We start from the raw sequence: 26,862 nt of genomic DNA, 5'->3' as shown, positions 1-26,862 counted from the left end.
GGTCAACTCAGTTTCTCTCTCCACAGCTGCTGCCAGACCAGCTGAGTCTTTCAAGCACTTTCTTTCTTGATATTAGATCTCCAGCATCCGCAGTACATTTTATAAGCCTACTGAAGGGTTGCTGATGCAAAAAGAAACATATCCAAAAGACAGTTTGTATTTTAATAGGAAATGGAGAGAAAACTGACAAGGAATAAGAATTTCTTTGCGTATGTTCACATCAATAATTTGAACAAAATGGTTTGATGCATATTGACATTCTCCCTAAATTATCTCCAGCCTGTGATTGATGCTCTGCCAAACAATTCTAGGCCAGGCAATTTTAGGCAATCTGAGAAATCTTTCACCACTCCCCACAGTCAGGTGACAATGCCCATTTTTTAAACACAAAATGAAACCAGAAAATAATTTTGTACTAGAGCAAAAGAATGGCAAAGAATAGGGAATTAAATCCAAGTGGTTCAACACTGCATTACAATTCTTTACGTATTGTGACAGTACTGATTTTCTAACAATTTTTATCAAAATATTTTATGAGAATATTCATTGTGTATACATAGTTTCCATCATTTTTACAATATGCCATTTGAAGAGAAACCAAATCAATGCACAAACATATTTTTGTATGCTGGTAAAATTAGAAATATTTATAGATTGATCTTAAAGGAAATTTGAAATGTGCACATCAGTCTAGGTAACTACTATTTAGTATTTATTACATCCATTAATAAAAAATGGGACTTATTATGGAAGTTAAGCATATCATTGATTATTCAAAATTGACTTACCCTGCATCATCAGATGACACCTATATATTGGTGTAGGCATCAACATTTTAATTCCCACCTTTTGAGTGCTGAGTAACTTAAAAAAGGCAATATTGTCAGATTAAGAATCTTCTACACAATATGTTTTCACTGTTCGGTACAAGTATTATGTGGAGCAAAGTATTTCAAAGTGATTTAAAAACATACTTTTAAGAACAGGGAAAGCCACATCCCTAATAAGTTGATCACTCGCATCTGGTCTGAAGATGCAGTGGTAGAACTGCGATGAATGTCTACAGCATTCTCATCTATTTTGGAGAAGTTTGTTTGCAACACTGTTTAACATGGGAAATTTCAGACATCATCATTATCCACACAATCTTATCAGGTGTTGGTTAGATTTCAGTGATGTATTAAACCATGATGACAAAGACCACCTTTCTTCTGCCTTTCCAGCTAGTGAGAAGTATAATGATTTGCCTGTTCTGCCGTTGAAGACTTTTTGAAATGCACCTTATCCAAAGCATCATCCCCTGATCCAGAAGCAAGGTACTCCCAAAGCCATCAGTAAAGGAATTGCCAAAGCACACAAGCCTGTTCTTCATGTCCAGATTGCAATCCATAGAGATAAATAAACACCATTATCCTTCTTGATGACAGCTCCACAAGATTTCAGACAGAATTGCTGCAAATCAACTTCAATGGGTTAGGCATTTTATCCAAAGCATCCCCTGCTTAAGCTCCCTTTCTTCCACAATCAAGTGACCAATGTTCTAGTGGAGGGAAAAAAAACATTTCAAAAACAGAAACTCGCTGGGAGTTAATGACTGGGAAGAGTTTGCTATCAAAATGATAACAACCTGTCTGTCAATCTGCATTACAGTTTGAATCCCAATATCTTCATGATGAAGCAGAGTGGTGGCAGATAAAGAAAGGAACAGAGGCAATTCCTGCACCCCTGATTCCACTAACTTATGAGACATCCTTATCTATATGTCCAAAGGGTTGAGAAACAGCTTGTTCAGTCATTCAAAAATTACTCAGGATGGTGTAACTCTGAGTAAACATCAACCACAAATTGCCAATGCCCAACAGGTCCTCCTGTCATTATATCCTTCAATTCCCCTTTCAATACATAAATATACCTACTAACTTTTTTAACCCATTAATTGCACTTGCTAACAACGCTCTGTGCTAAATTATAGTTTCACAAAAACTTTGTTCTTTGTAACTTATTAATTCTGTAAGTTGCAACCCACATGATTTGAACCCAATTGAAGATTGCCTTTTAAGAACTGAAGAAAGTGTAATAATTAAAGATAATAATTTAATTGAAGTACAAAAGTAGCAGCATTGTAGATAATTAACATTGAACGAAAGCACATCATTCAGGGAATTACTTCATATTTAAAATGAAGAATAACCCAGTAGATGTACCTGCTGATTTTAATGTTCTTCTCCTCAGTCTGCACGCATGCACACATATATGTGCACATGCCCCTATATTAAACAATTTCATTTGAAAGACTTGCTCAGAAAGCTGTCTAATTTGTATGGAAAATTGAACTTTTATCACTAAATAACTTAAAATATTGCCTGCTTATTGCTGTAGAATACACCACAATCAATAGGGACATTATATATGATCTTTGAATTATCAGTCCAATACAATTGCTTTCTTTATTTGCCTAAAAAGTAAGAATGAAAATGATTAACTGCCAAAGTGTTTTTTAATAATAACACTGTGCTATCAATTGAGTTCCACATTATTAAACAGGTTAAAAGTCATGAATACCTAGATTTATTAGAGGATAGTTTCAAAGCTTGATTGCCAACTCTTTTGCTAGAAAAGAGCAATTTCCATCCAGCATAACCATGCTTGAGCTTGCGTTCAATTTCTCACAAGAGTTATTGTTGCGCATACACATCACCATTGTTGGGAGTAATCTGGACCTACAGAGATGTACTCAAAACAAAATGGCTGATGGTGAAAGCTCAAGGTCTCCAGATAAATTGACAGCAAGAGTGACAAGTTATTTCATTTCCAATTATTCATTTCAGTACCTTGCAAGAGTTGTATGGAAGGTTACAGTATGAAAAGAACCAGCAGTCGTTTCACAGTACAATTATTTATTTCAATCACTGAGGGGCCATTTGTCCACCAGCATTATTGTGAAAACTGATATTGGCATGGCAGTATAATTTTGCTTTCAATGTTTGTTAAATTGTTTGTAGACAATGAATATAGATATATGACTTAACTGTACAAACAGTTTATAATTCAATAGGATAATTAAAATCAATGTGATCAGAAAATTATTAACAATTGCATTAATTTTGTACAGGCATTTTATTTCATATTCCAACCAGTGCCATTGCATCTGTGTGAGTGTGCCATCTGCTGGGCAGTGATTAAGGCCTCTAGCATTGTTTACTGATAACAAAATAGCATCAATAGTTGTTGGCACACAGATATGAAAAACATAGAAAGTTTTAGTGCTTAAGCTTTCAGCTAATTGCTGAAAAATAAGTTGAACCTTGTCTTGTACTCTGTCTCGATGATTAACTTTTCTTGTAAAATGTGCACTTTTAGACTTACCATGATGTTGAATAACAATTTATAGAGAGTCTTTTCTCTTTAGGAGTCTAGTGACCATATGGAAAAATCCAATATGATTGGATATACTTTGACTTCACTATTTCCTCTATTTTTAAACTTACCCCAGTTATCGCAGGAAGGTAATAATTTTAAAAAATTAGCACTTTAGATAAAAATATAGGTATCTGCCTGTGAAAGCATTTCTTTTAAATCTACATCCTACAGCAGTCTTTATTTAGTTAGAAAGGAGAGGCTTGTTAGATTTGTACAGAGTTAAAGACTCAGTGCAATTTGAGAGATAATTAAATAACATCCCTTTTTAAGACCTTCATTAACTGTTGTATTTATGCTCTGGGTATTTCCCATATGCTTGATTCCTAACCTGGGAAATATTCCCTTGCATATGCAAACAAGGTACATTTTTCCCTCCATGAAACTTGGGATGTTGAAAATTTCAATGAGCAATTCCTTTGAGGCTGGTACCCTCCAAAGAAAATCCTTTAAAATTGTTGCACTCTGAGAGTCCTGACACACTTAAGCTTAATTATTACCCAGTAATAATGAAGAGGATTGAGAACCTACTTTAACTCTCAGGTAATAATGAAATGGAGCCCTAGAATCGCCACTAAACCCAACTATAACCTATAACCCCTAATACCATCTCACACCTTCCCCATCGGATCCACCCTTTCTCAATTGGATCCAACATCCTTTCCAATTTGTAAAAAATATGTTGAATCAATTAGCAAAATGGCCACTTATTTCTTTTTAATTTTTCCATCTAAAATAAGTGAAATGTCCACCAGGGTTATTTATTGAACTCAAAGTAATTTTTTTGTTATAAACTAAATTTGTTCATAAACCAAGTGATAAACTCTGGTTAACATCTAAGCTATAATTTAAAAATTTATCCCCTTAATTCCCCACAGACAAATACAACATAAAATAAAAGTCTTAGCAGAGACTGATTTTAAAAAAAGGACAGGCAAAAGGGGAGAAATAATCCATCTGGGCAATAGTCTGGAAACAAAAGATATGACATTATTACTTCTCACACCCAATTTTTCTTGTCAATGAAGTTGAATTGCAGGAAGCTGTGGATTAATGATAGATGCTCATTTCTGACACTCCAAACTTGGATTTGAGACATAAAACATGGTCACAATCGAGGGATCTGAAATAATCACCATGCCCAGGACAAAAGGTGCTAGGAAAATTATTAGACCTAAAGTCTGACAAGTCCCTAGGACCAGATGACATGCATCTCAGGACCTTAAAACAAGTGGCTGCAGAGATAATAGAGGCATTGTTTTAATTTTGCAAAATTCTTTAGATTGTGCAAGGCTCCCAGCAGGTTGGAAAATAACCAATGTAACATCACAGTTTAAGAAAGGAGAGAGACAGAAAGCAGGAAACTGTAGGCTGGTTACCCTGGCCTTCATCATAAGGAAATCACTAGAATTCATTATAGAGGGGGGTTATACCAGTATATGCAGAAAACCATTGTGTGAACATGCAGAGTCTACATAGTTTTGTGAAAGTAAAATCATATTTAACATTTCATAGATGGAATATCATGTGGAATAATGTGTTCTTGACTATTTTGGTGGAAAAACAAAAAAAACACATTATTTAATAGAGATAGATTGAAGAACTTAGAAATACAAAGATGCACAAGAATTACATAGGCCCAGATATTTTGATGCCCAGGTAGCTGTTTCTCCAGCTTGGACTGGAGTTATGCCTCAGGACTATATAGAAATTCCAATGCAACTGATTATGAGGGGATTGGCTACAATGTTGAAAATTCCAATGTGCAAATTCCCTTGTAGAAGTAATGAGATGAAAAGTATAGTAACATATGATCATTCTAATTAGAAGTAGACCATTCTGTTCCTCAAACCTGCTCCATAATTTAAAATGGTCATGATATATCTGTGTTTTGAAATTCACATTTGCATGTACTTCTGATAACCTTTAATTCTTCTGTTTTAACAAAATCTATTACCTCCACTGTAAAATATTAAATGAGCCTGCCTCCGCTGTCTTCTAAGGTGGAGAGTTGCAAAGTCTCACAATCCTCAGAGAGAAAAAAGATCTCCCAATCTCTGTCCTCATTCTATGCAAAAAGAGTGCTCCCTAGTTCTGGACTCACTCACAAGAAGATATATCATTCCCATGGGGTATTGCCATGGGGAAGAGCATAGAATTCCCTCCAGAGTTTGGATATAAGATTTTCAAACCAAATGAAGCTCCAAGAATGAAATTTACTTGATTTGTGAGCTGTGAGCCCCCAGAGGAACATGTGAGTTCAGGTGTCTTGGTCTGTATTATATCAGGTTTCCATTGTATTTTGCTCAGATTTCATGACACATGGTTGACATTCTTGCCAACAAATGAAAAAACGTGTTTTTCTTAAAGGGAGGTCATAATTCATTCTCATTACATTGCTATGATTCCAGCTGATAGCAGTACTGAACAAGTCAGATTCCAGAATGAAACCTGGTTTGACTGACCATAGATTTTTTTTACCATTTGATTACCATGATGGTCAGTCTGCCAAAGTACTTTCAACAAAGGACAAAAGTGTATTCCACAAATGATTTTTGTAAGCAAACTATATTGGAAAAATCTTGTTATAAACAGAAGAGAAGTAAGAATCAATCCTTTTCCACAGCAATAACTGGTACACACTCAACTCCAGTAAAATATCATTCATATCTTCATTCTTTAGTTTCTTACTGAACTGACAAGGTTGCCAGCATTTACTTTTGGGAACTTTCTGCACATTCACCAGATGTGATTCTCTCTGTCTCTCCCTAAGTTACACAGATAGACTGATTCACTGCCTTTTCTCTGACTTTGATTACTTTGAGGCAGTGAAAACGAGTTGAGATTTCTTTCCAAGTCTGGCCTACAGATTTGCACAAACTGCAAACTACCCTTCTGTTTCTTCTGGACTCAACCTGCTTCTGGTCCCATTACCATCTATCTCAGAAAGTCAGAAACTTCTACATATTTCCAGTAAATGTCTTAAGTAGCTTGCTAATCATTTAACTTTAGCCACGTGCATTCCTGGAAAGACTATTTGAACTTCTTGTTCATAAATCATTCAAATCCCTACAGTGCAGATAGAGGCCCTTCAGCCCATCAAGTCTGCACAGACCCTCTGAAGAGACCCAGCCAGTCTCCATAACCCCATTTTTTACCATGGCTAATCCACATAACCTTGGACATTATGGTAATATTTATCATGGTTAATCCACCGAACATACACATCTTTGGACTGTGGGAGGAAACCAGAGCACCCAGAGGTAACAGATACAAACGTGTAAGTTCCACATGGACAGTCACCCAGAGCTGGAATCAAGCCCAAGTCCCTAGTGCTATGAAGCAGCAGTGCTAACCACTGTGTAAATGTACCATCCCTGACTTTGTATTTTTTTTTAAGAAAGGAATAATAAAGAAGTTACTTTCACGCAGAATTAAAACCAAAAATCTATTTTAATTATACTTTTGAATCCAAGTTCCCAAATAAGAATAATACATTACCAATCACCATCACATCTCACATCCCCCACCAAAGGAAATGACAAGGTGTTTTTAAGAGGCATTTTATTTCATATTAAAACTTCTTCCTATTGCTAATTATATTTTAGTTTGACAATGATAATACATTTAAATTAAAAACACAAGGATTTTCATTATGATCACATTCTACGCCACTCCATTTTGTTCACAGCATTTGCTTTCTTCTGAATTTGGTCTTGACAAATCATTCAGTTGCTCTGGTTAAATAGTCTCAAATTTTTGTCATGGATTCTTGCTAAAATAACTTACACATTACGGCCAACATAAATAACATGTATCTGCAGAAGTGTTGAATAAACAGACAGCTAAACATTTAACAACCAACTCCACAATCGTTACCTTTTTCTCCACTGTTAGTATTTCTATTGACATGAATTCAATTTTCAGGAAAAATAGATGTCTTGCTGTTCAATTCCTAACTCATTTTCCTTTCACAAAATTGTACAAATGCCAATGTCACTGGTATTAACAGTCCATTTAAATGGCTTTTGTAACTTTGTGCTCTTAAAACTGATGGAATTGTCAGCACAACTTTTAAATTTTCAAAGGCACTCTGACATTATTTTGGCCTTTCAAATGTTTTGCTTTTCTTTAACAATCATGTCAAAAGAGCCCCTATGGTGTTGAAATTCAGAATAAACTTCTGCTGGAAATCCATGTATTCCAGTATATGTCACAGAATGTTGTGTTTTCTCTGAGGCATGAGAAAATCCAAAAAGACCTTTATTTTTGCTTCTCTACTTGTCACTTGGCCTTGTCCCAAATTACTACCCAAGAAAGTCACTTCTGCTTTGGCAAGTTCACTCTTAGCCAAGTTTAGGACCAAAATGTCTCTGTAATCATTAAAACAGTTCATCTCAGTGTTCTAAATGGTCCTAAACAAAAACCAAAAGAAATGCAGATGCTGTAAATCAGAGACAAAAATATAAATTGCTGGAAAAGCTCAGGAGGTCTGGCAGCATCTGTGGAGAGAAATCAAAGTGAAAGTTTTGGGTCGAGTGACCTGAGGAAGGGTCACTTGACCTGATGACTCTGATTGGTTCCTGTTAGTTGCAGGGAAATGTTGAATGGTGGCAACAGGAGTGTGGATGACCTTTGTACTGTGGAAGCTTAATGTAAGGCCCATTCCCTCTGACAGCCTCTGTGAATGTGTCAACGATTGTCTCGTGCTTGACCCCTGGCTATGTATATCTATAAGTTTCTTCTGTGTATTGCAGCTTAGTGACAGAGGTTGGAATGGTCTTGGTGCTGAACTGAAAGTGATGTAGTTTAACAGTTTCTAACATTCCAGTAGTGAAGCCCCACTTCATTAGAAAGCTTCATGGATATAGGTGAAGTGTTGCAATGGGGAAAATGGTGAAGATCTAGTGTGCCAGAGCAGCCTTAGCTATTGACTTATGGTGTCCAGAGCAATAGTAGATGGAGAAGAGTATTGGCACAAGGAGATTGCCCCGTTTGATCTTAGTTTGTGCATAAATTGGTGTCTGCCATGAATCCAATGGTGAGGTTCACTGCTTACATGTTGTTGTGATGTAGGCAGAGGGTAATTACAATTTTCTGCAGGCAGCAAAATCAGAGCAGGATGCTCCATTATCCCTCCTGGTTGACAGAGCTGAAGGTCGTTGTGAGGTCAAAGAAGGCCGTGTATCAAGATCAATGTTGCTCTTTGCACTTTTCTTGATTTTCCTTGCTATAAATTGCCATATATCAACAAATAATAGGAGCATGTAAGAAGAATAGATCAATAATTATCGATGACTTTAATTTTCATGTTAATTGAGTTAATCAAATTGGAAAGCATGGTTGTGATAACAAATTCATAGAGTGCATTAGGCATAGTTTCCTAGAATAATATGTCATGAAGCCAATCAAGGAGCTGGCTATCTTGGATCTGGCAATGGGAAATGAGGCAAGTTTAATGAACGATCTCAGATTAAAAGATCCCCTCAGAAGTAGTGATAATTACATGATAGAATTTAATATTCAGTTCGAGATTGAGAAACTTGGACCAGAAACAATTGTGATTAGTTTAATGAAAGTGGTTTACAGTGAAATGAGGATAAAGTTAGTTAAAGGGAGCTGAGTGGATAGATTAGCTAAAAGTAAGCATTGGCAGGCATTTAAAGATGTAATTAATGATTGTCAGCAAAAATACATCCTAGTAAGGAGGAAGGATTCTAAGAGAGGGATAAACCAATCATGGCTAACCAAGGAAGTTAAGGAGGGTATTAAGTTGAAAGAAAAAGCATAAAAGGAGGCCAAAGTCAGTGATAGCCCCAAAAACTGGCATAAATTCAGAATGCAGCAAAGGAGGACTAAAAAGATAATGAAGACAGAGAAAATAAATTATGGGGGGAAACCAGTGAGAAATATAAAAGTTGACAAAAGGAGATTCTTTACGTATATAAAAGGGAAGAAAGAGGTCAAAGTGGACATAAGCTCCTTAGAAAATGCATTTGGGGAGACAGGCAGCAAGGAATGGTAGTCGATAATGTGTCATTGGAAAAGCACAGCAGGTCAGGCAGCATCCGAGGAGCAGGAGAATCAACATTTCGGGCACAAGCCCTTCATCAGGATTCTGTTCCTGAATGATATAATTCTGTTTCCTGATGAAGGGCTTATGCCCGAAACATCAATTCTCCTGCTCCTCGGATGCTACCTGACCTGTTGTGCTTTTCAAGCAACACACTCTCAACTCTGATCTCCAACATCTGCAGTCCTCACTTTCTCATACCAAGGAATGGTAGAGGAGTTAAACGGATATTTTGCATCAGTCTTTATGGTAGAAAGTACTTTGAACATTCCATTAATACTAAAAAATATGGGAGGGTGGCGTCAATTTTAAATATGATCACTGTCACTAAAGAAGTAGGATTAGAAAACTATTGGGGCTAAAGGCAGCTAAGTCCCCTGGTCCTGATAGCTTGCATTCTGGGATCCTAAAAGAGGTAGCTACAGAGATAATGCAATAATGTAATTTTCCAAAAATCATTGAATTCTGGAGAAGTACCACAGTATTGGAAAATTGCTAATGTGACACCCCCATTCAAAAGGTGAAGGAGGCAAAACACAGGTAACTATGGGCTATTTAGTCTAACATTTATTATTGGAAAAGTATTAGAATCAATTATTAAGGAAGTAATAGCCGAGAATTTAGAGAATCATAATCTAATCAAGTAGAATCAGCATGTCCTCATGAAAGGGAAATCATATGTGACAAATTTATTAAAGTTTCTCGAGGAAGTCTCAACCAGAGTAGATAGAGGCAAACCAGCAAATGTGTTGTGTTTGAACTTCCAGAAGGCATTTGACAAGGTACCTCACAAAAGGTTGTCATAAGATGAGAGCCCAAGTGTTGAAGGTAGCATCTTGGAATTGGAAGAGAATTGACTAGTGGAGAGGAAATAGTGAATAGGGATAAGGGATTCCTTTATGGGTTGATGACCTGTAACCAGTGGGATTCCACAGGGATCAGTGAAGGGACTGCAATTGTTTACAATATACATTATTGACTTGGTAGAAGGAAGTGATTGTACATTAATCAAATTTGAGACAACACTAAAATGGGTGGAAAGGCCGGTTGTGATAAGGATACAAACAGTTTGCGGAGAGATATTGATGAATTAAGTATGTGGGTAAAAAGTTGGAAAATGGAATACAATGTGGGAAAATATGAAGTTGTTTATTTTGGAAGGGAGAACAAAAGAACAGTATTATTTAAAAGGAGAGAAACTGTAGAAAACTGCAACACAAAGGAACTTGGGGGTCACTTTTGCATGAAACATAGGAAGTTAGCACACAGGTACACCAGGTAATCAGGAAGATTAAAGAAATGTTGACCCTTATTTCAAGGAGATTGAAGCATAAGAGTAGGGAAGTCTTACTGAAAATGTACAAGGTGCTGATGAGACCACATTTGGAGACTGTGAGCAAATTTGGTTCCCTTATTAAAGGAAAGATATCATTTCAGTGGAGGCAGTCGGAGAAGGTTCATTAGGGTAATTCTTGGTATGAAGGGATTGTCTTATAAGCAAAGGCTAGACTGGTTGAGAATTTACTCACTGGAGTTTAAAAGAAAGAGAGGTGATCTCATGGAAACATATTGGATTCTTAAGGGACTTGACAGGGTAAATGCTGAGAGAATATTTCCCCTCATGGGAGAATCTAAAACCAGAGGGCATAGTCTCAGAATAAAGAGGTAACCAATTTAAGACTGAAATGAGGAGAAATTTCTTCTCTCAGAAGGTTGAGCGTCTTTAGAACTCCTTGCCACAGAGAACTGTGAGGTCAGAGTTCTTGTGGGTGTTTAAAACTGATATTGATAGATTCTTGATCCGTTAAGGGTTATGTGGAAACGGCATGAGGAATTTCAGATCAGCCATGATCCTATTGAATGGTAGAGCAGACTTATGGGGCTGAATGGTCTATTCCTGTTCCTATTTCTTATAGTATTATGGCCTTATCACATCCATTGAGTTTCTTAGTGGAGGGAATTCATGTTCTGGTTCGGAAGACCTCTTCAAGCACGACAAGGAGGCAATTGAAGAAGATCTTCGTAATAACCTTCCATGTAAACAGATTTGCTACCACTCTGTAGTTACAACAATGGATTTTATCTCTTTTCTTGAAGGTAATCACAATTAAGGCCCGGGTATTGTTTCTTTCTTGCAGTTGAGGGAGATAAGGTTATGTATTCATGTGGAAGGTTCTTCTCCAACACATTTCAGTATTTCTGAAATGCTTCCATTCATTGGAAGGAGTACTTCAAGGATCTCCTCAATCATGACAAGTTCTCAATGTGGTGCCCTTGACCATGTCCCCCAACATGTCAATCACCACCACCATAGAAAAATCTCAGACCATCAGGAGGTTAAAAAGGTCATCCAACAGCTGATAACTAACAAGGCTGCTGGTGCAGTTGGAAACCCTTCAGAAATACTGAGATATGTTGGAGAAGAGCTTTTAACATGAATACATAACTTTTTCTCCCTCAACTGCAAGTAGGGAGATAAAATGTATTGTGCTAACTACAAAGTGATGTAGCTGCTTGGTTGTGACTATACTGAAGAATGCATGTACATTACAGCTATCAGTGAGTTGCAGGAATTCCTGTACTTTTTGCACCCACCACCTGATCTTTAGGTCACAGGTGTCTTTGCTAGAGTTTGTCTTTTGACCTGTTTTCTTTCCTTCACATTTAGGTGTTGTTTCAAGCTTGTTTCAAGTCTCTTGCAAGTCCATCATTAAATAACATTGACTGCTTAATCTTCGAGGCCATTTCTGAGGTGATGTTTTTCTTCCAATCTGAATGATTGGAACAAGTCTCTTCACTTTTAAAAAGGATGGAGTGGAAGAGTGATTTATAACATTAAAACTATTTGAAATTCATACAGAAGATCACAGTGTGCTAGCATACTAATATAAAAAAATGTGTAGCATTTTATACAGAATGTATATAAAAATATAAGTTAACAATAAATAACATATAAAAGATGAGGTAGCGAGATATCCTTATACATTCAGACAATATATAGCCTTGAATGATAATAGTCTGAAGCACTATAAATTTCAAGCTTAATCATGCATTATTACAAAATTAGCTCAATTACAAAGATTTCATTTAGACAAATATAATTACTACACTTCTAAAGCACAATAAATTAAAACAAAGCTAATTTAGAGCACAATTCTGTTTTTCTTCTTACTTTCACACAATAAATCTCTCATAACCTTCCTTTATTTCAATCATAGAGTCATAGAGATGTTCAGCATGGAAACAAACTCTTTGGTCCAATTTGTCCATGTCAACCAGATATCCCAACCCAATATAGTCCTACCTGCCAGCACCCGCCCCATATCCCTCCATACCCTTCCTATTCCTGTTCTTCCTATTCATATACCCATCCAGATGCCTTTTAAATGTTGTAATTGTCCAGCCTCCACCACTTCCTGTGGCAGTTCATTCCATAAACGCATCATCCTCTGTGTGGAAACGATGCCCCTTACGTCCTTTTTAGATCTTTCTCCTCTCACTTTGAACCTATGCCCTCTAGCTTTTGACTCCCCCACCCCAGAAAAGACGTCTAATTACCCTATCCATGCCTCTCATGATTTTATAAACCTCTATGCGATCACTCCTCAGCCTCCGACACTCCAGGGAAAATAGCCCCAGCCTATTCAGCCTCCCAACTTTGTCAACATCCTTGTAAATCTTTTCTGAATCCTTTCAAGTTTCACAACATCCTTCTTATTGATAACACCGGGCTTTTTCTTCTAAGAATTTGACAAGTTCAGGTGTTGTGAGCAGACTCAGCTAGAAAGGTTGAAATGTTTCACAATGTGAATATGAAATCCTATAGTGCATTTTTTTCTCATGTGAAGCTAAGTTAATCGATAAATATGCTTTGATTGTGTGATTATAACTAGACTGAACTAAGCATGAAATAACAATATCCCTTCTAGCCCTAGCTACCTTGAAGTTTCCTGACTGATCTCACAGTTGCTGTTTGTGATGGATTTAAGGGCAGACCAGATCCTGTCGATATCCTATGATACTTGTTCCTTCAGCATTGGCAGATTAGCTGTGAGGCACTGACTGGTCAGGTCTTTCTTCATGGAGTCCTTGAGTTTGAATTTGCTTTGGTGCCGCTGTGGTTTTTAGCAAGGCTCCTAGAGATAATAGATGAGAGGAGGCAATGGTCAGTCCAGCAGTAATCAGCTCTAGCCATAGAGTGGATGATAGGATTATCCTTGTGGTTTCTTATTTAGGCAATGACCTATTCAAACAAGTGCCAATGTCTGGAGTGAGACTGTTGCCATGAGGTCACTGTGATGAAATAGGGCGCCCATTATGATCAGGTTATGCTCTAGGTGTATCAAACTCTGTTGGAGCTTGACTTCCTTATTCCTTCCTTTCCAATCCTGCCTTCTGAGACGTTCGTGTCCCTTCCTGTAACATATGCTTTTCTGGGTTTTCAAACTTCTTTTCCCCAGCATTGCCAGCATTCACAGTTGTCTGCCTCAGTAATTTCCATTGAGATGTTCACTGTGCTGTGCAAATGTGAGTTTTCCAAAAACAATACACAATGTACACTTTTTAATTGTCTACATATCTATTCAGGATTTTTGTTTTGGGCATCACATACTCTTCTCACACTGAATAAATGGAAGTCCTTCCCAGTGATGAAGGAAGTAGCTTACTGGTTTGTGTCTACAGTGGAATAAGTATTCCATAGATAGTCCCTCTCAAGGAGGTCACTGTACACAACTGAATAAGTTCAGCACAAACTAGAACAGACCAGTAATAAAGGCAAATACTGCAGATGCTGGAAATCTGAAACCATCACAGAGAATGCTGGACAAGAATAAACCATGGGACTTTGGAAGCTGGAAATTAACAACAAAAACAGAAATTACTTAAAAACTTCTACAACTCTGGCAGCATCTGTGGAGTCAGAAACAGACATACCATTTTGAGTTTGGTATGACTTCTTTAGAACTGAAGGGTGATAAACATTTTTTTAAATACATTTGAAAGAGGCATAGCCTAGTGCAAAAGACAAAAGAGATGCAAAGTGGGTGTAAATTCAAGTGTGAAGGGGAGAGAATGAGTCCTCTCTACTAACAGCAAAGTAAGCAAGATACAAACACTACAAGTGTATTGGGGTTGGGGGGGCGGGGGGGGTTTGGGATTTCAGGAGAAAATGTAAGACAAGTGCATAACACACTTGATATATTTTGTTTCAGAAGTTAGCATGTTCAATATTGAGACCTCGAAGCTATAAGGTTCCCAAGTGAAAAATGAGGGTTTATTCCATGAGTTTTTGTTCTGCATCTTTGCAAAGTTGATGCAGGCCCAGGACAGAAATGTTATCATGACAGCAATGTGCTCTCCTGAAATGGTAAACAACTAGGAGGTCATTTCGGGGAAGAAGTAGAAGTGCTCCATAAAGTGGTCAGCCAGGGCGAGTTTGGCCTTACCAACAGAAAGGAGCCTGCATTGTGAGCAGTGCATGACTCGATTGAAAGAAGTACACGTGACTCATTGCTTCACCTTGAAGTTATGTGTGGGCCCTTGGACATGAATCAGCAAGTGTAACACTTTCTACAATTGCATGACAAGATGGTATGGAAGAGTGAGGAAGCATTAGGAGTGATGAAAGAGTGGACAAGCATGCTACAGAGAGAATGGTCCCTGTGGAATGCTGCAAGTGGAGGCAAAGAGATGTGTTTGATGGTGTCATCCTGCTGGAGGTGGCAGAAATGGAGGAGCACAATCCTTTGATTGTGGAGACTGGTGGGGCAGAAGGTAAGGACAGGGAGAACACTATCCATGTTCCAGGAAGAAGGAGGAGAGTGAGGGCAGAAGTACAGAGAATGGCTCAGACATGGCTGCATCAGCCTCAGTGTTGGGGCAGGGAGCAAAATCCTCATTTGAGGAAAAGGTCAAATGCAACAGAGAAAGAGAAACTGGGAGATTGAAATGGAAGCCTTGCAGGAAGCAAGATGTGAGCAGGTATAAGTCAAGGTAACAGTGGGAGCAGGTGACATTGTAATAAAAATTGGCGGACAGCCTATTCTGAGAAATGGAAACTGCAAAGTCAAGAAAGAGAAGGGACGAGTCAGAGATGCACCAGGTGAAGGTGAGAAAAGGATGGAAATTGGAAGCAAGATTGATAAATGAAGCAGAGATCTGCAGCCATAGCCCATAAGGAGACAGGCATAGCTGGGAGCTTGCAGATACACATGATCACACCTTTGACTTGGAGAAAATAAGATGAGTTGAAGGAGACATTGTTCAAAGTGAGAACAAGCTCAGCCGGAGCAGGGTGTTGGTGGATGGAGACCATGCAGGCCTTTACAAGGAAAACGTGGAGAACATTCAGACCAATCAGATAGGGATTAAATGTATAGGGATTGTACATCCACGGCAGCTAGGACCAGAAATCTGGAAATCTTGGAACCGATGTAAAGTGTCTAATGAATCATGAATGTAAATGAAACATCGATTCTCCTGCTCCTTGGATGCTGCCTGACCTGCTGTGCTTTCCTAGCAACATGCTCTTGACTGTAAATGGTAAGTGACTGAACAAGGGAACAAAAAATAGAGCCAAGGTAAGAATTAATAAGTTCAGTTGGACAGGAACAGGCTGAGATGATGTGTCTGCCATGGCAGTCCTGCTTATGGATTTTGGGAAAGAGAGTAGAAGCGGGCTGTGCAAGGTTGGGAAACCATGAGGTAGCAAGATATGGAGAGATCCCCATCCAACAGGATTTCCGAGTTCCTGACTGCAGTGTGGGATGACAATTTTCCCTTGTGTGCCATGTCTAAGGTAAGTATCAGGAATAATGCAGGGCAGTTCCAGATTGACAGTGTTTGGCTGGGTACACAATGGTCTCATAAAGATGGCGCCAGAACCAGGGATGTCTGTCAATTCCAGGATATCCCAGCAGAGACAAGCTGTTCCAGGAATGGGTGTTTAGCTGGGGCCAGAATTGGGCAAAAGGGGCACCAGAGGAGTTGGGCAGGTTGAAAGTAAAATGTGTTTGGTAAGACCCTCGCTATGCCTTGCAGCGAGAAAACCACCTCCTCCCTCAAAAACTTGATGAAACTAACAGAGCCAAAGCAACAAAATAATGAGCCCAATGGAAGATTCTAATAGGCTGAAAATCGTTATGGACTGAATCGTACCAGAAATTGGCTGTCAATTTCATTGAGTTTCATGGAGGGATACACACAGTGAAGCACAGTAAGATTCCTTGTGTGATTGTTTCAAACTTGCTTCATTAAGTAGGTGCCATGCCCTTGTGGCATTCTTCTGGTTCAATACTAGCCTGGTTTTCTCACTCACTAAAGGCAGAAGTACTCACCACTACTGGAATATCCTTGGATACCAGGCATTGATGCCATGCACCCAGTCATGCTGAAGCTGCCCTTCACCATCAATATATTGGCACAGCAGTCACAAATCAATGTATCTCACTGCACGGCTGGCACCTCCTTGCACATACAACTGCACAATGATATTGTCTGAGCACCAGGCCACAGAACTCATCTGTCCTCAGACACAGATTAGAATGGTGCTGGAAAAGCACAGCAGGTCAGGCAGCATCTGAGGAGCAGGAAAGTCGACATTTCGGCAAAAGCCCTTCATCAAGAATCCCCAAAATGTCGATTTTCCTTCTTCTTGGATGCTGCCTGACCTGCTGTACTTTTCCAGCACATTCTAATCTTGACTCTGATCTCTAGCAGCTGCAGTATCCACTTTCGCCCTGTCCTCAGACACCTTCCCTCTCACAACCTTCTATGCCACTGCTACTCGTTGCAAATATCCACTGCAGCTCAGCACCTTATCATTGTTCCTTCAGTCACATCGAAACATTCACGTTTATTCACCAATACCAACAAAAGCAAACAGAAAGCAAACAAACAAAAGCTGCAATTTTCCTCTCAGAAGAGAAACTAACTGCTTGCATATCAAACATCAAACTTTATTGTTAATGCGTGATCACGGCGCCCAGCCTTGTAATGCATCTAACCCCTCAAACACATCCGGAACATAAGAGTTGTCAAGAATACAGGCATCCTGGCAGCTGCCAGGGTACTGTTTGCAAACTTCTAAGGGGTCGTACCGATGATCATAGATCACCTGCACATTGGTGGAATTTTTTTATTGATGAGTTAAGGTTTGTTATGAAGTAGTCCTCTCAGCATGATGTGTATACTCCACCACTTCCTGGTCCTGGGGAAGGCAGCAATGGTACTGTATCCCGCTGCAGGGCTGCAGCACTGACCTCGTCATGGGGAAACAAGGTGAACTGCTGTGGCCTGGCACAAATGACATCGGTAGCATCCTTTATGCATTCGTAGGAGGACAATTGAGAGATCCCACCCAGGTACCTCTTTGGAAGGAGCCAGTCACGTCAATGTTCAACACAGCTGGCACCTTGGCAACCACCAGAATAGAATACCACCCACTCCTTGGGATCACCATCTCAGTCCAGCAGCTGGCATCATTTTGTAACAGTGTCCCAGGATATTCTCAGTCTGCAGCGACATTGTACCTTATTCCGTTGAGAAAATGACATCAAGGACGATAGAGTCTGGCCTTACTCCACCTCCTGCACATTTGGAGGGAACCTTCAGCTGGGACCTCTTCATGTGGAGGCTGCTCTTGGGTTCTGCTGGAGATTGCTGCTGGTCCTGGGTTTTATGAAACATCAATTCCTTCTCTGTTTCTCTGGGCCTACAACAACAGCAAGGCCAACCCCTGCTGTGGAGGCTCTATCAGTCACAGTTACAATGAACCTGCGTGGGGAACATCAGAAACAGAACAGGTCCTTAGTAATGTGGGCACTCAGCATTCACATCACTCACATTACAATAATGGCTTTGCCTTTTCTCCAAGACATGGATTACCCTGATACAGAGGGCCATGGAATGCCTGCTCAAGGAGCTTTGACATTGGATCTAATTCCAAGGAATGTAGCATTAGTATGTCAAAATGAGGCAATATGAGATTGTAATTGCTGCAATCCTTTTCTTCCCAGCCCCACATCAGCCATTAAACATCTTATTATATATAACAGAGTCTTACATTGTATTTACAGATGAAGTTGAAAGCCATCAGCTCCATGCCCTTGTGTAGCCTGTTAGGTCTTGTATTAGCCTTGTGGCCCACAAGTGCTCTTTTAAGATCATCTGGGATTATTTCTGCTTCACAGAGATGACTATCTCCAACCTGCAAGGACCAATGATGTGGTCAGGGGAGCTTGTGACCAGCACTTACACCACACATAAGTGTACACTGCACAGATTTCCCATACACAATTACAAATGTCTTCACTCTGCATTTGGCAGGTGTGTGTATAATTACCCCTTGACTGGTCTTCTGTCTTTCACAAGTGGAGCCTGGGTTGTGGGACAGAATAAAACACTGACTCTACCCAATCTAGCTGTCGTTCCAACCGTTTTCCATTTGTTGGTCAAGTTTAGGAATTGAGAGATCTATGGAGGACAACATTGGTCATACTTGATGCCATGACTCTCAGGCTCAGCCTGGTTATTAAGCTCCCCCCTCAAAACCTTTATACCTCTTTCTACCTGGGAGTTATACTGAGCAGCCCATTATTACTGGTCTCCTACATATTCCCATCTATCACCTAGAAATGTAGCTGTAACTCTCATCCTAACCCTCCATTCACTGCAGTTTAGTCCTGTCCACCATTATGATGCACACTATCCACCCACTACTTTTGAAGCCATAGTGGTGTTGACCACTTACAATATCTCCATCCTACAGTGTCCCATGTCCTGCCATGCACCAGCTCCTTTACCCTACCACCATTTCACCATTCTTGTTCCTTCAGCATTCCAGATTGCTATCTCCAATTACTTACGTATCACACGGTGTTCCCTGATAACCTTTGCACCCACTCCACTGACATTCATTCAGTTGATCCCCAGAACTGACCTGCTCTTCCCACACATCTCAACTACTGCCCCCCATCAAAGCTGACTTGGACAAACAGCCTCGACTGATGACTACCCAGATCTCTGAATGCTTGCTCTACAGATCCCCAAATGATGATCTGAAGATTCCTGACTACTTACTCAGGGCCTGGCAAACTGATCATGGTCTACTCACCAGAGTGTAGCGAGACTAAGCCCCTCACCCTGACTGCCCTGAGTAGACAACTGATCACCCCTAAGTCCCTGGACAGTGAATACATACTGTAGCAGGACCCCCTGACAGGTAGCAGGTTCTCTTTACCAGCTTGAGGACCAGTCTCCTTCAAATTTGAGTCATGGCCATTTGATTTGTGCATTTGCAGTATGTTTGCCATGTTAGCTGCTGGGACTTGCTGTATGTGTGAGGTTAACATAACACAGTGCTATACAGTAACAAGTCCTCTCCCTTGACTGCTGACAATCATGATAAGCTGCCTGACTTTGGGTCTGCAATGAACAGCAAGGCAAGAAAGTTACCTCTGAGGTGTTTGGGCGGCACGGTGGCACAGTGGTTAGCACTGCTGCCTCACAGCGCCAGAGACCCGGGTTCAATTCCCGACTCAGGCGACTGACTGTGTGGAGTTTGCACATTCTCCCTGTGTCTGCGTGGGTTTCCTCCCACACTCCAAAGATGTGCAGGTCAGGTGAATTGGCCATGCTAAATTGCTCGTAGTGTTAGGTAAAGGGGTAAATGTAGGGGAATGGGTGGGTTGTGCTTCGGCGGGGCGGTGTGGACTTGTTGAGCTGAAGGGCCTGTTTCCACACTGTAAGTAATCTAATCTGTCCAAGATGGAGGTCTGGAGGACCAAGTGGCAATGTGGAGTCACCAATACCTGCACAGACCTTTATGGTGGGAGGTCTTGGCATCTAGTTTCTCACTAGTGGGTATCGGAACATGCATATTAATGACACAAGATTACGCAGTAATGAGGGGGACAATGAGCAATCACCCTTGTTAACAGATCTGTTGCTTACTAGTAAGAAACTTGTCTTGACTTCTGGGACTTAATTGGAAAATGTGATGCCAAGAAAGGCCTTGCTCAACATCTCACCCGATTTTCCCAGATTTTCCCAATAGCCCATGCTATTCAGTACCTGGGAAGATTAAGCCAATAATTTTGTGCCTATTCTCAACCTGGAAAGCTTTTAAATGTAAAATCAGTTATCATAATTATAGCCATAGCTTGAAAACTAAACAAAAAGTGAGCATGCTAAATGACTAGCATTATAAACTTTGGTACAATGACTGGTTTCAAATGGAAGATTAAAATCAATTAAGATCTTGCAGGAGAAAATATTCCAACAATATGAAAATAAGATTCATCATGTCCATTTTAGACATTAGTTGGCCTCATCTCCACTCTGGCTCTGATGTGCTATTGTCATTGATAATCATTCATCCTCTTGTTCTTTATTGGTAAATCAATGTATCTTTTGTTCAAGAAAGAAATAAACATTCAACAGCTTCTTCTGAGTTCTTTCAAAATAAAGGCCATTAATGTAAGAAGCATTTGATACTCGATGGATAATGGCAAAGAGCTTTTTGCCTTATGGTTCAAATGTGTTTGAGTGTGATAATGAAAGTCTTGAAAAACACCATCAACCTAAAAGGAAAGGAGTGGAAGAGTAGAGTCTTCTTCAGAATTGTGAGGAAAATCTTCTATGTTTCATTAAGGTTATTGTATCAATTCCACAGATTTATTTTTTCCATATCAACAAAATCAGTTGAAACAATGTCACAGCTCAAGGAATGTTTCGTACAATCTGCCTCAGCTCAAGTCGGTTATTGCAATTAGGATCCTACCCCTAAGAAACAATCAAACACGATTGGAACTCCCTGCTAGTTACACCAGTTTGCAGGTCTTTGGGAAGCTTTAACATTTAAACTAGTTTTCAGGTAGAAGGAGACCAAAAGATATATGTAAAAAACTTTTGAAGTTAATCGTAATTTGCCAAGAAATTGATTAATCTGACTGATATAACCAGAAATTCCAAAGTGAATTTCAGTCATGTGAAATTGGGTTACTTGGAGGTGGTGATTGACAGTGATGAAATTACTTATTCTATGTGGTGATTTTATTTTCAGCTACTTTAATCAAACATTGGCAAGTATATGTAAGAGTAACTTTTAAAGCATTTTTAAATGCCACATAATCATCTTGGTTCATGAGAAACATTGCATTTTTACATTGTAAGATTGCTTTTGTCTTGAGCTGACTTTTGAATTTACATATTTATTGATGCAATTTTAACTCTATTCATGTAGATTTGATTTTGAATGAGTTAAAATCTGGTCTGTAAGTTGTACAGTGGATAGTATGGTGCATAAATCCAAAAACAATTTTTTTAAGAATAAACAGTAGAAACAGAATGAAGGGAAGTTTATTTTACACAGGCAGTTGATGTGATTTGAAATGAAAATCTTGAAAGAATAGTTGAAGCGGATTCAAACTTGCAAAAGATTGGATAAATGTTTGAAAAGGAAAAGCAGGGAGGAGGACTAATTGGATAACTCTTCCAAAGAGCTGGGAAAGGCATGATGTTTGTATGACATTCATATGTGCTGTTTTTTATAATTATAACACAGTAAGTATAGTTGATGTTATCAATGTTACATGTTAGAATACGTTATTCATGAAAGTAATATTTTAACTAGTGTCAACATCCTCATTCGGTGCACATTCCACCTTGTACATTGTGTGTCCTCTACTCATATCTTTTATTCCTTCACAGAGGATAAGCACCACTGAGAAGGCAGTCATTATTCTCCATCCCTAACTGCCTTTGAGAATGTGATAGTGAGCTGCCTTGTTGAAGCTCTGCAGTCCATGTGGTGTTGGTCTGTCTGTCTATATTCACATCTCGCTGTGTCAATTATGCCTTCCAAAATTGTATGTTAACACATGATCTTGACATTATATGCTCAATTTGGATCCTATAAAAAAATGTTTTAAATTTCTATATTTAGAAAACTATTTTAGCCTGATTGTATTTTAAGTTTCTTCTTTATTACTATAATATATACACAGCATTAGCCTCACCTTATGATTCATTCTTAGAATCATAGAATCGTATAATTTCTACAGTGCAGAAGCAGGCCATTCGGTCCATCGAGCCTGGGCCACCCCTCTGAAGTGCATTCCATCCAGACCCACCCCCATACCCTATCCCTGTAATTCTTCAATTCCAATGGCCAATCCACTGAATCTGTACGTCTTTGAACTGTAGAGGAAACCAGAGCACATGCAGACACAGGAAAAAGGTAAAACCTCCTTACAGATAGTCGCCCGAGGCTGGAATGAAAACATTGTTTTTTTAAAAGCCAATAAAGAAGCTTGACAAAAATGCTACATGGATCATATACTCCAAAGGTAACCTACATGCCTAAAATTACTTAAAATTATCTTCAAGTTTGCATAAAAGATAATACAAATAAATGACTAAAAGGAACAGTCTGTAGATTTTAATAATGTCTCATGTATATTTTGAAGAGGCTTTCCTTGGAAGAAGAAAAACTTTTAATATCAAAACTACAAATTGTATCTGAACTCTTGACTGAAAGCCAAAATGATTTCTTTATGCCTTGTTGTACCTTTGTTAAATGGTTGGCTAATAGGAGCAAAATTGTTATGTGGACTATTCGTGTGAACAAGTATGTTTTGTCCAACCAGAGCAGGGAGTTTACTAATAATAATGAAGTGAATGGTGCCAGTCTATAATTGTGCTTAGGAGGAGATGTAATTGTTCCAATGTTCAGTCACTGCTTGACAGACACATTATACATTTTCTCTATGGTTCACTCTAATGAAATGTCTGTTGCGCTTTAAAGTAGTCTTTCAGATTAATAAATGCAAGGACATTCCTAGCAATTCGGACACATTGAGTTTGCTTTTGCTGCATGTAAGAGAAATTGCTTTGGCACGACCAGCATCCATGTCCATTACTCCACAAAGAAGGATGCACAGTAACAGGCTCTCTGCCTTTGTTTGTGATGAAGAAAAGAACGTTTGAGTTGAAAATTAACAGAGATTGACAATCCTGTCAGCATTACCAGCGCAGAACCATTGATTTGTTATCAGAGTCCACATTTTCCAGCTTCATGCATTTAACTGGCTTTACATTTTTACAAATTATATTTACAAGAAAATTATAGCATTAGAGGCTTTGGGCAATCTTCTATAGTGAAACATGTCAAAGATAATAACCATGTGATTAATTGTTTATTGTGGTACACAGTATGCTGTATTGTAGCTTTTAATACAAGGCTTCCAAGGATGTCAGTGCGCCCAGTAGCTAGTTAGTGTGACTAATTTCTATTCTCTATTCCCCAACTGTTTTTGTGAATAGCGGAGATGTTTTGTTAACTTGCTTAATTGCAGTTTGTTGAATTAAAATGAAACAGATGAGGAGAGAACACATAGTAAAAAATTGTATAACTATCAGGGCAGCTGGAATTGGCCTGCCTAGAATAAATAAGGGTCTGGTTGCTATGTGTTGATTTGGCCTCTGTTACTGTTATCATATTAGCTGATTGCATTTGTTGGAAGAATTAACCAATTTCATAACATCCATGAATTTTAGTTTACAGAAATACGTTACCTAGTGGACTGTACGTTGGATGCAGACAGGTACATTACATTTTCCTTAAATCAGAAATGAGCCCAGATGTAGCATTGATTTTACCCATGGCAGACTTTTGCATCCAGAATCCCACCGTGATGATGTGTGCTCAAACTCCTGCCAAAATTATCAAACAAAATGATCAAGAGGTGTATCAAACATAATTGCTAATTAGTTTTCTTTAATAATTGTGCAATTAGAAGATTAAATGTTCATGACAACAAGTTGCCAGTAAATTAGCTGCTTCCAGCCTTTTGAAGCAGTGCATTAAGTGCTTCTTCTAGTACTCCAATTTCCATCATACTAGCAAAGCCAGCTTTATACATATTGCTCCTTGGAAATGAGTGACAAGTCGGACTGATGAGGCAATCAAAGCGTTACACCTTCCAACTGGCAGGATTATTAAAAGGCAATGGTCGGCCATTACACTGGAAATACAAATTGAGGGAAATGAGTTTTCACCTGCGTGTCAGATACACACTTCAAACACTTACAAAACTGCAAATTACTGCAGACACAAAATGGAACGCCAGTACTATTTGTGAATTATGGAACAACAGCAGTGGCATTACAATCTAGTGCATACTTCTCAAAGTGTTTCTAAATGTAAATTGGTGGCAGGAAGAACTAGCTTCTGGAAGCATGACAGGATTTTTGCTGCAGTCTTCCAAAGCTTCCATCAAGGCCGTATGGGGGTCTCAAGTCTGGATTATGTGCAGAACATTCATGGCAAGGATTTTCTCCACATTAGCAAATTAACAACCAGAGGATGAGATCGCTGTCCGATTAAGGTGGGCAGATGAGTTCTTGAAATTGGAGAGCCATGAGGTGCTCTTCACAATTGAAGAAACAGTGGGTTGGCACTGATGTTGTGGGATTGATTTAAGAGACAGAAACTTGCTATAGTGTTGTGGGGATAGTGCATATTGGAGAACCAGCAGAAAACATGTGGTGCATCATCGCAGGAAGGTTTATTGAACCACAAACCAATGAGGCGGTGGCAAGGCTTAAATCTAGTTACCAGGGATGGAAGTCCAGTTTAGTGGGAGCTACTGGCCAATCAGAGGCTAGAAATGTGCAGCATTGAGAGGACTGGGTACCTCTACCCTGGGGTTTCAGGATTGTGGGGGACCCTGGCTACAAGTAAGTGTGATTCGGGAGCAGGGTTGGTGCTGGGATAGAGGATAAGATGGTTGGGAATTAAAAGAAAGAGCAGGGTTTGGCTGTCATTGCATCATCTCCTTCTCAATTTCTAGTCCATCGAAGGGGAGCTGATTTTGTTTGATTGCGCAACCATTGCCCCCAAACAAGGTGACAACCAGCCCACACAGTTGGACCTGTTATTCATGTTGCATGGTAATAAATCCACCTACAACTAGATTAGACCCTATGATGTAGGATATGGTCCTTACATGGACAATTTAGGACATCAGTTGATGGGAATGTCAACAGAGGGCCTTCATGCCCAGAATTTACTTCTTGGACAGGTGCAAAGGCATCAGGACCAATTATATTTTCATTTACACATGGGATATGGGCTTCATGGGCTAGGCTAGCATTAATCAGCCATCACAAATTGCCCTGGAGAAATTGGTGGTGACTTGCCTTTGAACTGCAGCAATCCTAAGGGCACAGAGACAATCTCAGAACTTTTGGAAAGGGAATGTATGAACAGGAGATGGCTATCCAGCCTGTTGAACCTGCCCCAGATCAAGATTGTGACTGATCATTTTCTCTGTTCTTTTTTCCAAGCTCTCTCCAGATCTCAATGTGATTAGTCTCCAGAAACCTTTTGATTTTGGTTGTGTTTCTGCTCAGTTACTGAGCTTCCACAGCCACCTAGGGTAGAGAATTCCAAAGAGTAGTACTCCATGATGTCAAACTCAATCAAATGTAGCCTTGATGTCAAAGGTGGCCACTCTCACTTCACCTCTGCACTCAACTCCTTTGTTCAGGTTTAGTCACGAGACTGTAATGAGGTCAGGAGCTGAGTGACGCTGGCTGAAGCCAAACTGAGCATCAATGAGTAGGTTATTACTTTGTAAGTGCATCTTGATAACGACCTCTGCTATCACTTTGCTGAAAATCAAGTAATTGCTGATTGGAAAGTGATTGGCCAGCTTGAATTTGTCCTGCATTTTCTGTACAAGACATACTTGGACAATTTCCCACATTGCAGGATAGCCAACAATGCTATACATATACAGGAACAATTTGGTTAAGGGTGTGGCTAGTTCTGGGGCATAATTATTCAGTACTATTGCTGGAATGTTGGTATAGTGTCCACAGTCTTTGCAGAAACGAATGTCTTCAGCTGGTTTTGATACCATGTGGAAGTAATTGAATTGCTTAAAGACTGGTCTCTGTGATGCTGAGGACCTGAGGAGAAGGCCAAGATTGATCGTCCATTTGACCATACTGGTTGACAGTTCTTGCCTAATTATATAGCCATTCCATCTCAAAGTTCACCACCAGCGAGAGCAGAAGGTTCCATTATGTGTGTAGCAATTCAGTGAGGGATGAGATGCAGGTGTATTTGCAATGAGTATGTCATAGAGTCATTGACACCACCGATGTCAGGCTCACCAGTCTATAGTTCCCTGACTTTTCCTTACCACCTTTCTTAAACAGTGGCACCATGTTAACCAAGGTAGTCTTTCAACACCTCCCCTGTGACTATCGATGATACAGATATCTCAGCAAGGAGCCCAGCAATCTTTTCCCATTCTTACCACAAAGTTATAGGGTACAGTCAGCACGGAAACAGACCCTTC

The sequence above is a fragment of the Chiloscyllium punctatum genome, chromosome 4 (genome assembly GCF_047496795.1).
Source record: "Chiloscyllium punctatum isolate Juve2018m chromosome 4, sChiPun1.3, whole genome shotgun sequence".
NCBI classification, from domain to species: Eukaryota; Metazoa; Chordata; class Chondrichthyes; order Orectolobiformes; family Hemiscylliidae; genus Chiloscyllium; species Chiloscyllium punctatum.
The sequence above is the reverse complement of the archived record's forward strand: the minus strand, read 5'-3'. Positions refer to the sequence as shown.